The sequence below is a fragment of the Mytilus trossulus genome, chromosome 6, assembly GCF_036588685.1.
Source record: "Mytilus trossulus isolate FHL-02 chromosome 6, PNRI_Mtr1.1.1.hap1, whole genome shotgun sequence".
NCBI classification, from domain to species: Eukaryota; Metazoa; Mollusca; class Bivalvia; order Mytilida; family Mytilidae; genus Mytilus; species Mytilus trossulus.
In genome coordinates this window covers 32,570,653-32,584,475 of record NC_086378.1, presented here as the reverse complement: position 1 = coordinate 32,584,475, position 13,823 = coordinate 32,570,653, and the positions used below count along the sequence as shown (strand labels likewise).

At 32.5% G+C, this 13,823-nt stretch overlaps 1 long non-coding RNA gene across 1 annotated transcript; it reads left to right on the top strand.

Annotated features, from left to right (window-relative positions):
- The first annotated feature begins 5,655 nt into the window (after positions 1–5,655).
- LOC134723332 (uncharacterized) lies at positions 5,656–8,493 on the top strand. Its single transcript, XR_010108044.1, has 3 exons — positions 5,656–5,746; positions 6,725–6,812; positions 7,687–8,493. It is a non-coding gene; the product is annotated as an uncharacterized LOC134723332 (long non-coding RNA).
- The last annotated feature ends 5,330 nt before the right edge of the window (positions 8,494–13,823 follow it).

Below are 13,823 nucleotides of genomic sequence, written 5' to 3'. Positions count from 1 at the left end.
AATGAACTTGTATAACTCTCAGCCCCGCCCCCTTTTCTAATCCACCCACTCCTGCACGAATACACTTGTCATGTCTTATGATAGCCAGAAATGATATCACAAAAGCAATTACTATCATAGGATGTTACATTATGATTTTTTAGACAATGTAGATAAATGTGATTTGAATTTACCAAGACGCACAAGACTGAAATTTTACCTGTTTAAATTATAATCAATGTTTTGACACCGTCCCTTAATTTAAAGTCTAATGTGTCAACCTCAGCGTCGAGAATATACTTTTTCGTAACATGTCTATTAGTATTGTATATGCGGTGCATTTTCACTGTATAATTTTTTTTATCTATTACAGCTTATTTCTTTAAGCATGTAGAGCAAGACTTTAGTTGATTTGCTTGCTTTTTTTTATTGGATAATCATTATGATAACACCCAATTTAATTCAAATATTAAAAATACAGGTTAAACTATGCCTATTCATATTGTTTAAAAATGTCAATCTTATTTACAAAGTTTGTATAAACAATTTTACAAACAAAGCAAGCAAGCCAACCAAAGTTTTGCTTTACATGCATTAGGAAATTAGCTGTGAACACTGTGCGGGACAAATTTGCCATTCCGGTACCGGCAAATCTGACTTTGTCGGTTTACAAGATATTAAAAAAAAATTTGCCCAGTGATAGATTTATATTGAAAAATTAAAAAAATGCCATATGTCCCAACTTGTCACTGTTGTCACTCTTGTCACTGCAGCTGATTAAAAGTACATTTCCCATGGGAAATTTGATAATTCCCATGGGAATATTAGAATTTCCCATGGGAACATTGAAAGTTCCCATGGGAAGTTTAGAGTTCCCATAGGAACTTTAAAGTTCCCATGGGAGCATAAGTAAATTGTTTGTTCCCATGGGAAGTTCTAAATTTCCCATGGGAAATTTTAAATTTCCCTAGGGAATTTTTCTTCCCATGGGAAATACTTTTCCCATGGGAACAATTTTTTTTCCCATGGGAACAATTTTTTAGCTCACCTGGCCCAAAGGGCCAAGTGAGCTTTTCTCATCACTTGGCGTCCGGCGTCCGTCGTCGTCCGTCGTCGTCGTCGTCGTCCGTCGTCGTCCTGCGTCCGGCGTTAACTTTTACAAAAATCTTCTCCTCTGAAACTACTAGACCAAATTTAATCAAACTTGGCCACAATCATCATTGGGGTATCTAGTTTAAAAATTGTGTCCGGTGACCCCGCCAACTAACCAAGATGGCCGCCATGGCTATAAATAGAACATAGGGGTAAAACGCAGTTTTTGGCTTATAACTCAAAAACCAAAGCATTTAGGGCAAATCTGACATGGGATAATATTGTTAATCAGGTCAAGATCTATCTTCTCTGAAATTTTCAGATGAATCTGAAATTCCGTTGTTAGGTTGCTGCCCCTGACTTGGTAATTTTTAGGAAATTTTGTTGTTTTTGGTTATTATCTTGAATATTATTTTAGATAGAGATAAACTGTAAAGAGCAATAATGTTCAGCAAAGTAAGATATACAAATAAGTCAACATGACCAAAATGATCAGTTGACCACTTTAGGAGTTATTGCCCTTTATAGTCAATTTTTAACCATTTTTCGTAAATCTTAGTAATCTTTTAGAAAAATCTTCTCCTCTGAAACTGCTGGGCCAAATTATTTGAAACATGGCCACAATCATCATTGGGGTATCTAGTTTAAAAATTGTGTCCGGTGACCCTGCCAACTAACCAAGATGACCGCCATGGCTATAAATAGAACATAGGGGTAAAATGCAGTTTTTGGCTTATAACTCAAAAACCAAAGCATTTAGAGCAAATCTGACGTGGGTAAAATTGTTAATCAGGTGAAGATCTATCTGCCCTGAAATTTTCAGATGAATTGGACAACCTGTTTTTGGGTTGCGGCCCCTGAATTGGTAATTTTAAGGAAATTTTGCTGTTTTTGGTTATTATATTGAATATTATTATAGATATAGGTAAACTGTAAACAGCAATAATGTTCAGCAAGGTCAGATTTACAAATAAGTCAACATGACCAAAATGGTCAGTTGACCTCTTTAGGAGTTATTGCCCTTTAAAGTCAATTTTTAACCATTTTTCGTAAATTTTATATATCTTTTACTAAAATCTTCTTCTCTGAAACTGCTGTGCCAAATTGATCCAAACTTGGCCACAATCATCTTTGGGGTTTTTTGTTTAAAAAATGTGTCCGGTGACCTGGCCATCAAACCAAGATGGCCGCCACGGCTAAAAATAGAACATAGGGGTAAAATGCAGTTTTTGGCTTATAACTCAAAAAACAAATAATTTAGAGAAAATCTGACATGAAGTAAAATTGTTAATCAGGTCAAGATCTATCTGCCCTGAAATTTTCAGATGAATTGGACAACATGTTTTTGGGTTGTGGCCCCTGAATTGGTAATTTTAAGGACATTTTGCTGTTTTTGGTTATTATATTGAATATTATAATAGATATAGGTAAACTGTAAACAGCAATAATTTTCAGCAAAGTAAGATCTACAAATAAGTCAACATGAACGAAATGGTCAATTGACCCCTGTAGGAGTTATTGACCTTTGTAGTCAATTTTCAATCTGCTTCCTTTGTTTAATATTCACATAGACCAAGGTGAGCGACACAGGCTCTTTAGAGCATCGGTCAACCTGTTGTTGGGTTGCTGCCCCTGAATTGGTAATTTTGTGGAAATTTTGCAGTTTTTGGTTATTATCTTGAATATTATTTTAGATAGAGATAAACTGTAAACAGCAATAATGTTCAGCAAAGTTAGATTTACAAATAAGTCATCATGACCGAAATGGTCAGTTGACCCGTTAAGGAGTTATTGTCCTTTATAGTCAATTTTTAACCATTTTTCTTAAATTAAAGTAATCTTTTACAAAAATCTTCTCCTCTGAAACTACTGGGCCAAATTCAATCAAACTTGTCCACAATTGTTATTGGGGTATCTAGTTTAAAAAATGTGTCCGGTGACCCGGTCCACCAACCAAAATGGCTGCCACGGCCAAAAATAGAACATAGGGGTAAAATACAGTTTTGGGCTTAACTCAAAAATCAAAGCATTTAGAGCTAATTTGACATGGGGTACAATTGTTTATCAGATCAAGATCTATCTGCCCTGAAATTTCCATATGAATTAGACAACCCTTTGTTGGGTTGCTGCCCCTGAATTGGTAATTTTAAGGAAATTTTGCTGTTTTTGGTTATTATCTTGAATATTATTATAGATATAGATAAACTGTAAACAGCAATAATGATTAGCAAAGTAGGATTTACAAATAAGTCAACATGACCGAAATGGTCAGTTGACCCCTTTAGGAGTTATTGCCCTTTATAGTCAATTTTTAACCATTTTTCGTAAATCTTACTTATCTTTTACAAAAATCTTCTCCTCTGAAACTACTGGGCCAAATTAATCCAGACTTGGCAACAATCATTTTTTGTGTATCTAGTTTTAAAAATGTGTCCGGTGACCTGACTATCAAATCAAGATGGCCGCCACAGCTAAAAATAGAACATAGGGGTAAAATGTAGTTTTTGGCTTATAACTCAAAAACCAAAGCATTTAGAGCAAATCCGACACGGGGTAAAATTGTGTATCAGATCAAAATTTATCTGCCCTATAATTTTCAGATGAATCTGACAACCCATTGTTGGGTTGCTGCCCCTGAATCGGTAATTTTAAGGAAATTTTGCTGTTTTTGGTTATTATCTTGAATATAATTATAGATAGAGATAAACAGTAAACAGCAATTATGTTCAGCAAAGTAAGATTTACAAATAAGTCACATGACCGAAATGGTCAATTGACCCCCTAAGGAGTTATTGTCCTTTAAAGTCAATTTTTAACAATTTTCATAAAATTTGTAAATTTTTATTAACATTTTCCACTGAAACTACTGGGCCAAGTTCATTATAGATAGAGATAAATGTAAGCAGCAAGACTGTTTAGTAAAGTAAGATTTACAAACACATCACCATCACCAAAACACAATTTTGTCATGAATCCATCTGCTTCCTTTGTTTAATATTTACTTAGACCAAGGTGAGCGACACAGGCTCTTTGGAGCCTCTAGTTTTCCCATGGGAACAATATGTTTTCCCATGGGAACAATAATTTTTCACATGGGAAGTGATATAACTAAAAAGAAAACATAAAAAAATCCTCTCATTGCATGAGTGAAGCAATTTCACAAAACGGACTAAGTTATTATGGGTACAAATATTTCTTTGTATCTTAATTGTAGAAATGTATAATTGTGTGTTCTACGATTTTTGTCTTAGCATGCTTAATTGAAAGTAAATTGCTATGTGTCATAGTGCAAATTGAGTTTCAAAAATTTAACTACTATAAATTCAGAAATTATTGCTGTTTTTATTATTGTGAAAATAGTGACAGGGTTATGATCACAATAATATACACTTGCATATTTAAATTTTTTTATGAACTAAACAGGATTATTCCAAATTTTGCAAACAAAAAAAATGAAATATAGGGAGAGTCCATGGGGGACACCCCCACCCCCACATGTTTGAGAAACTTTTAAATGGTTGAGATCCATAGTGGGTAGGTTAAAAAATTCGTGATTTCTGTTTCCCACTCTCAAACCATATATATTCTTGTATGAGACAATAAAATAAACCAAATGAATATAGGACCATCCCCTTTGTCTTGGGTTGGGAACCCCCCCTTTTTATAATGGCTGGATCTGCCCCGGCATACCATCTAGCTAGCTATAAAGGCTTTAATAATATGAAATCAAACAAGGAAATTAACAGTGAAGGCAACTGTTTTGAATTAAAAAAAAAAGCCTTTTACATATATATAACAATGTTAGATTTTTTGTGCATTTATTTTTGCTTACCGTATTTTCAATAATGGACAAAATTGCATGATTGAATATTGTAATTTAAGAAAAATCAGCATACATGTTATAAAATGGGAAGTGGAAACTGGGAATTTGACAAAGAGACAACAACCCAATCAAAGAGCAGACAATGGCCGAAGGTCACCTATAGGTCTTCAATGCAGTGAGAAATTTTCGGCACTGGTCTTCAGCTCATAAATATGTATCAGAAATGAAAATGAGATACAGATTTCAGTTGTATTAATAAAAACCTCACAATAAGTTCTGAATATCAGAATATACAGTATTGCAAGATTCTCTTAAAATATACACATAGAGCTGAAAAACTGTAAAATTAATCCTGCTTATTTAACATTAAAGTCCATGGAGTCCATCTAAATATGCATACTCTCGAACAAAGGAATATAAGTATGCAATAGGCATCAAGTTTCAAACATAAGAGTATCTATGCCATTGATTTACGACAAGATCTTCAATCAAGTAATAATTTCGGTTTGTTGTTTAAATATTTTTGAGGTTAGTATGACCTCTTTTTTGGTGATGATGTTTTCGTTTTAAAGTTGGGAAAATTGTTTGTACCAACAAAAATAAAAACACAAAGTCAATCTAGAATTATGTTTTTATCATTTTTTTATGTTTAGGTTGTCAGCAAGATGAAAATGACAAATACGCAGTTCAAAATGCAAAATGTGGATAAGCTGAGGTTCAAAGTCTTACCTTTGCAGATTTTCATATTTTGCATGAATGAATTCAAAGGTTATATGATGGTCGGCAGAGAAAGAAAAAAACAACTTTTCAATTATCCTGCTCCTGGATAAATGTAAAACATCTTGTTTTTTGGTAAGTTTTATGCTCTGTTTTGATAGTAAGTGTAAGTGCATTCATCTCTCCAGTCTTTCCTCTAAATTGTAAGTTTTTGGTGAGTGTTCGCCATGAATTTCAGTAAGTAACTTGTGGATTTACATGTCTATATACTGAAAATTTAGTACTAAATTAAATATTAATAGGATTTTAGCATGACATCCTGCCAAATACTTGTTAATCATGTTTATGTTCCAGAACATACAAGTATTATACAGTCTGCCCAATTTTAAGAAGTTGTTCAAGTTTATTAGAAACAAATGTACAGTACAGATCAACATAACTGAAATCTTTAATAGATTAATACAAAAAAGTTTAATTGCAGTTAAAATAAAAACACAGGTTTGGTCGAGCTGGTACCAGACAGTACAAGTATACTTAAATGGTCTGACTGTACACATATGGTGGGACTGTAAGTTCTGGACCGTAAACGTAAGATCCAAATACTGTTATGGTCTGGAACATTTATACATGTCTTAAAATTAATATCAAACACATTGGTGTTTTTGAACTTGGTGTGATCTATATGTCAGTGGTGCAGGTTTTATTTGACCTTGATCTTATTTTCATGGTTTATTGATCAGTGTTTTTGTGATTTGGACTATTTTATTTAAACTATAAGTAATAGGTCAACTATAATTGTTGTATTGAAGCCTTGTTAGCTGTAAATGTCTGCCTGGCATGGTTCATCTGACATTGACCTCATTCTCATGGTTCATTAGTCTTTATTTATTTATCTTGGTTAATGTTAAGTAAAGTTTATGTGACAGTTGTGATAAAGCTTTATACTTAGGACTATCAACATATTTTCAATGATTAGTAAAAGAAGGCGAGACATTTCAACGTGTGCACTCTTCTTATTAAACACACATTAATATACATCATGTACATTAAACAGCAAAAAAAATAGTGATGCAAGATGCCATTCAATAATAACTTTTACTCTTTTATGTATAGGACAAGAACTATAGAAGATACAGAGAAATTATAAACAGCAGAAATGATAGGCAATTTAAAATTTGCAGAAGCAAACTAAACCTAAATGGTAAGACCACTTTTCTTTTTTTTTTTTTAAGTTGTTGAACTTGAAGAATGATAATCATGATTACTATAAAAAATAAAAAGATGTGGTGTATTAAATATGAAAACTATCATGGCTTTAAGAAAGCAATTGTAGACCTGTGACGACTTCAATAATGAGAAAATCCATACCCTATAGTCAAAGTAGACAGTCTGAAACAGATAGATTACAATTAATTCTATCTTCATTTGATATTATGCAGCTTACTGTTCCGTTCATTAAAAAGTCATTTGCACTGAGGGGAGTGGACACAACGCCTGCATAAATATTACTGTTTTACCACTTTATATATGATGTTTAATATGTTAATTTTTTCTATTGTGTATATTGTATTGTATTGTTTGTATATGCCTTCAACCCCCAGGGGTATACATGTGCATTTCATTAATAAATAAATAAATATAAAAGACCCAAAGATGAAAAATTGAAACAATCCAAACTGTAAAACTAATTGCCTAGTTTATTACAAAATAAATTACAAAAAATAAATATGACCGATATGAAACAACAACAACAACAACAACCACTAAATTTTAGTGTCAGACTAAACTTACAAAAACTACAGGCTCTGAACTTTGGACAGGCACAATAGGAATATGGCAACCAATGATGTTAATTTCCTGCAAACACAGACTGGGACTAATGTAAATCAACTTATTTTTTGGCGAATACTTTATTTTGCATTTAATACTTTCTAGTCTACATCACAGCTAATCATTTTCGCGAGGTTCAAGTTTACTTAATGTATTTTAATAAAGAAAGATACATATGAAAAACATGTATTGCTGTTTCTCTCTCCATTTATAACATTTTATTTGTTTATTTTGTGTATTTATAGGTGATCAGACATCTTGGTTTTCATGATCAATAGGTCATTACTGAAGAGGAAACTTAAAGTTGAAATTAATTTACAAAGTGCATAATTGGATTAATTTGAACTGGAATGTATACTTTCCTGCAAAAAAGAAACAGGAAATTTCATCATTATCACATGATAATGCCCATAAACAAAATGGAGTTTTATCATAGATACACAAAAACACTATTGCATAAAAGCAACAACATATTATATATATTAATCGAAAGAAAGGAGAATGCAGAACAAATACTATTTTGTTGTTGAAAAAGGAACACCAGTTTTATCCACTCATTTACATCGCTCCCTCATATCAAATATACGGAAGAAGATCTTGAAGATCAATTTGCAAAAATGTTTTCTCTTAGAACTGAAGAAAAATGTTAAGTGAATGGAATAATGTATTCACTGAATTCTTACGTAGTGAATTGAATAACTGTACACAAGTTGAAACAGAAGAAAATTTTAATTTAAAATAACACGAAAAGTGTTTATTTTATTATTTAATCTGCAAACATATAAACAAATTCTTTAGAACACCACAAATGGTATGACATTCAAATTGGTTGCTTATTAATGTATTGCATTGAAACAATTACAAAGAAAACAGAATCATTTGCTACAAAAAAAAATTATAAATCAAAGTTAAATTTTATAAAAAGTATGAACAATACCTAGATCTAAACAGTCAGACTTTATCAATTTTCAATGTCATTAAAAAATGTTGAGTCAAACATTTATGAAAGTTTTGAATATCATTTGCATCAACTATACAGTCTTGTAATAATTATATATATTCATACTGTTTATATGTATACATGGTATAGCGAAGAAATGTTTAACAAGTAAAAAAAAGGGAACACATTTCCTTAAGGGAAATTTGATGTTCAGATACTTCCTTACAGGAAATTGGAAGAACAATGATTTTCTTAGAGGAAATTTGTTGTCTTAAAGGAAATCTTTTTCCCTTCAAAAAATAATTTCCCTTGAGGAAAAAAACAATTTCCCTTTGAGGAAAAATCTTTTTCCTTTAAGGAAATTTGATTTCCCTTGAGGAAAACTACTTTTCCTTTAAGGAATTCGAAATTGTTGAAAAAAGGGGCATAACTTTTACAACAGTGGTGCTAGAGCCAAAAATTTTTGGGCAAATATCATGCAACCAATACCAACCAAGTTATCAACTTCATTTTGACTTAACTCCAAAAATTAAGGTGAACAACTTTTGCTCTCAGCGGAATTGCAAACTTGTCCCCGAGACAAATCTGCTTTTCTGAGATGTTTTATAAGGTTCCAAAAATGTGTTATGCCCTACAGCTTTCCATCCAGCTAAGGCAGAAGTGTATTCTCTTTTATTCTCATATATCCAGTATTTGCAACAAATTGTAATTTTTATGAAGAAAAAAAATTAAATGGAAAATAATGTTCGTATTGTAATATAATATGTTCCCATGGGAAGAAAAATTGTTCCTATGTGAAAAAAAAATTGTTCCCATGGGAAGAAAAATTGTCCCATGGGAAGAAGATTTGTTCCCATGGGAAGAAATATTGTTCCCATGGGAAGAAAGTTTGTTCCCATGGGAAGAATTAATTCCCATGGGAACTTTTTGTATTCATCTTTTCCCATGGGAACTTTAAAGTTCCTATGGGAACTCTAAACTTCCCATGGGAAAAGTATTTTTTCCCATGGGAACTTTCAATGTTCCCATGGGAAATTCTAATATTCCCATGGGAAATTCTAATATTCCCATGGGAATTATCAAATTTCCCATGGGAAATGTACTTTTAATCAGCTGCAGTGACAAGAGTGACAACAGTGACAAGTTGGGACATATGGCATTTTTTAAATTTTTCAATAATCTATCAATGGGCAAAATTTATTTTTTGATATCTTGTAAACCGACAAAGTCAGATTTGCCGGTACCGGAATGGCAAATTTGTCCCGCACAGTGTTTGTGTTTAGCCGACTTGCTCAAACAATAGATAAAGTAAGAGAAAGATTTGACAAGATTTAACTTACGGAGGAAAGTTTGGTTTTAAAACACTCTAATAAATTCAATAGAAATAACATTTATTTCAAATGTATTCCATTTAGTTTCTTATAAAGCGTATAGGGATCTTTATCCTTATTTTTTTTTATCCATTTCTATGACACTTCACCACTAATTACGTACATCTTGATATATAGTGCACCTTTGTTTTCCCGTTTAAAAGGTTTTACACTGGAGCCATTTATATCTTGCTGTTCGGTGTGAGCCAATACTCCATGTTGAAGACCGTATTTTGACGTATAATGGTCTACTTTTATAAATTGTGAATCGGATGGAGAGTTGTCTCATTGTCACATACGACATCTATATATGGCTCAAAAACGAAACGAGACGGGAAAAAAAAAAGGGATAAAAAATCCACGCTACTTTTTTTAATATATTTAAAATGGGCTGAATATGAGTCAAAATAGAGTAAAATAGTGGGTCGCATTTGGGTATCAGCGTCACGCCGGATTGCCGATTTTTTGCAAGCGTGACAGATTGTGTAGTGAAAAACGGGAAATGAAGTCTAGCGGGGCACGGATAATTACAAAAAATTAGAACTGCATAGTATAAGCGGAATACGGGAATCTGCCAAAACAGTAAGCGGGATTCGGGATCAAAACCCCCAATGAGACCCCAGAATAAGATGTTTTTGTATATTCATCCGATTGTTACAGTCATGCCTTCAATAACAAATGTATCCGATGCATGCATTTTTTTTTATATTTTTGGTCCCTTTTTCAATTTTGTGGGGTCCAAATTTATAGACAAAAGATATTTGGAATTCATTGACATGCTGAATCTAACCGTGTATCTAGTTTGGGAATTTTTTGCCTATTTGCTGAAATAGCCCACATAGAGCTCCAAAGGGTACCCTAAAATCAACAAAAATGAATTGTAGCATGCATTTTGTGTACAATAACCCAAATGTGCATGCATGGTTTTACCTCTGCGGTAGTATCCGTTCGCGGATCTAGAATTTTTCATAAGTAGGGGTCCACTGACTGCCTAAGAGGGCCCGCTGCTGTCACGCTCCAGTGATTCCCTATATAAGTTAAAGTCAAGGAGAAACGTAATCTGAAGAATACAATATGACATTTTGATAATCGCTTTTGTTACAAGTTTGAAAAGCTACATATTTGATGAAGAATGAATGAGGAGTTTGTATTTCAATTTGAAAATACATGTATCATAAATCCTAAAGTCATCAACTAAGTTTTTTTTCATTTGTTGCAAGTGCATTTATCACATAATTCTACAAAAAAAATTCCTCGCATCTTTGAAAATTCTACATTAATAATGACTGCATGCACTAACAGTGATAATTCATCGCATCTATAGTTAAAATGAATCGCTTTCAATAATCGATATGCTATATTATGATGCTTTTATAACACTTATTTGAACTTTAATGCTATGTTTGTATATTATAAAGACATATCACAATGAAAATATGTTAAAACTTAACTTAAAATCTTGATATTAACTTGATATTTTCAAAACGTAAACAAATACAGTTTTCCCATGATCCTTTATTCTACAATAGACATACCCGCATATAACAGTAAAATGAACTAGCTGGATTCGCACTTTATATACACTGCAAAATCTGACTCATGAAATGAGCGCTTTACTGAAAGCACAAGAAGTTCTTAATTCAAATTTTTAACGCCTAAAATTTAACTGTGGTCGAGATGACTCGTTTTCCTTACAGCGTCTATCAAATCATCGATCTTCATGGAGTATTGAGCCACATTTTTGCGTTTACGTTTTCATAAGCAGACATTAACAATTCAAGCAAAACACATGCAGTCATCTGATGCAAGTGTCTAGTCCTAGGTATATTTGAACATACATAACAAGAACTATCTTTAAAAAAGATATCCGACGTATTTAAATCTAAGTATTATGTTGAAAACTATCATTTCGATAACCTTTAGAAGCACGATGACATAATGATGCAGGACCTCTTTAATAAAATCTCCATCTGAATGTAACTACAAGAATTTTTTTACTAAGTCTGGTTATATTAAGGCAATAATATATAAGAATATTGTGATGACACCTACAATTTTTATTTGTCAAAAAATCTAGTGCAAATAAAAAGAAACAAATATACATTTACTACTGTTTACATTAAACTTAATTCATGGATAACAAAGCTAGAAACTATTGGTAGTATAAGTAGTATCTTTCTGTTTACATTCACCAAAATCCCGCCGCGGGAAATCTCACATGCGTAGGTGCGAACGAAAAGTCATGTAAGTTCGTACAACAAAGTTTACATTTAAAATTATATAATTGTCCCGAATAAACAGCTGTCATGGATGCAAAGAGCTATAATTGGAGAAACAATTATTCTAATAAAAATATAAATTTTGTAAGATCTAGTTCAAATATTTATAAGTTTTTCACTTGCTTTCCATCACGATATAATTTTCGAGACGTTTTTTCAAACACAACCAAATCACCCACCATGACAGCATTTTGTCCAATCACAGGAAGGATTTTCGAGCATGCGTAGTCTGTTGCCATAGTGAAGCGTCCTTAAGTTCAAAGTGCACAAACCGAAACTATACCGACTACGTCGGAAAAAGATCTGACATTCTAGTTGATGAAATATCGGCTTAAGTAAGGGGACATGTCCTTCCACTAACACGCAATATATACCCTCGAATTATAAACCAAACCATTTCAATGGGTAAGCCACCAAACATGAAAATAATAGTTATCAAAGGTACCAGGATTATAATTTAGTACGCTAGACTCGCGTTTCGTCTTCGACAAAACTCATCAGTGACGCTCGTATCGAAATATTTATAAAGCCAAAGAAGTACAAAGTCGAAGAGCATTGACATGATTGAGGATAAAAAAAATCCACAACGTTGTGCCAAATACGGTTAAGGTAATCTATGCCTGGAATTTGAAAATCCATAGTTTTTCAAAAACAGTTTTGTAAACAGGAAATTTAAAAAAAATGACCACATTATTGATATTCATGTCAACACCGAAATGTTGACTACTGTGGAGGTGATACCCTCGGGGGTGAAACGTCCACCAGCAGTGGTTTAAATAGTTATCAAAGGTACCAGGATTATAATTTAGTACGTTCAAATCTGGCCATTCCCACTGAAATTGCTTAGCCAATACCAAAAGTGATTGATCCGCAATTATAATTGACTATTTGTCCAGGATTTTGAAAGTTAACTACCCTTTTCACCTTATTCATCCAATGCTTGATCAACTGAATGGGCATGTTTTCAAACAGTTGCATCATGGAAGTTACACTTACTTGAACAGATTTTAAGAGGAAGAAATGACGACCAATATATGTTTACGAAATCTTATCTTTGTCTTTTAGATGAATTACAATTTTCAACTGTGTGCCTTGGTTGTGTGTGCAAATCGCTCTCAATGTCTATAAATAGTTTGCGCATGCGATATTTTGTTAAATGCATGTGTTTTATAACCTTGCAAAATGCTATCAAACCAATTCATAATATCAATAACAATTTAAACACACTAAGTTTAATGTGAATTATTAAAATTATTTTGTAAGAATTTTGTTACATTTTTGCGCATGCGCAAACCTCGAATGTGTCAAATATTAGTTTCGAGTGTATAAGTCACATGTGAGGATTTGAACCAATAGCCACCAAACCTGGTAAATTATTTTGACTAAAAAATGGTGAGAGAAAAAGTTTTCTAGAATTAATAAGTATTTTCGAACCAGAAAAAATAGCCATGTAAGAACAAGACCGTGGACTTCTTGAAAATTGATTTTTTTTTACGAGCATTTATTTTCTTACAAAGTATATATATAAATATATATATAATAATGATGGTTCTTGCTAATTGTCGTGCTTGCATGATCATTTGCACAATTATTTAGATTTTGCTTACTACTATCTTCGACTTAAGTTCAAAAAAGTTCTTGTATTAATTTTCTTCATATCAAACTGGAATTGAAACCTTCACGACGAACATCATTCATATGTCACATTCAAGTTCAAGAAACCCAAACGGTTCAGTTTTTTGGTAAATAGTTTAACTGTGTCTGTTCAATGTAGTACAACTTGTCCAGTAATA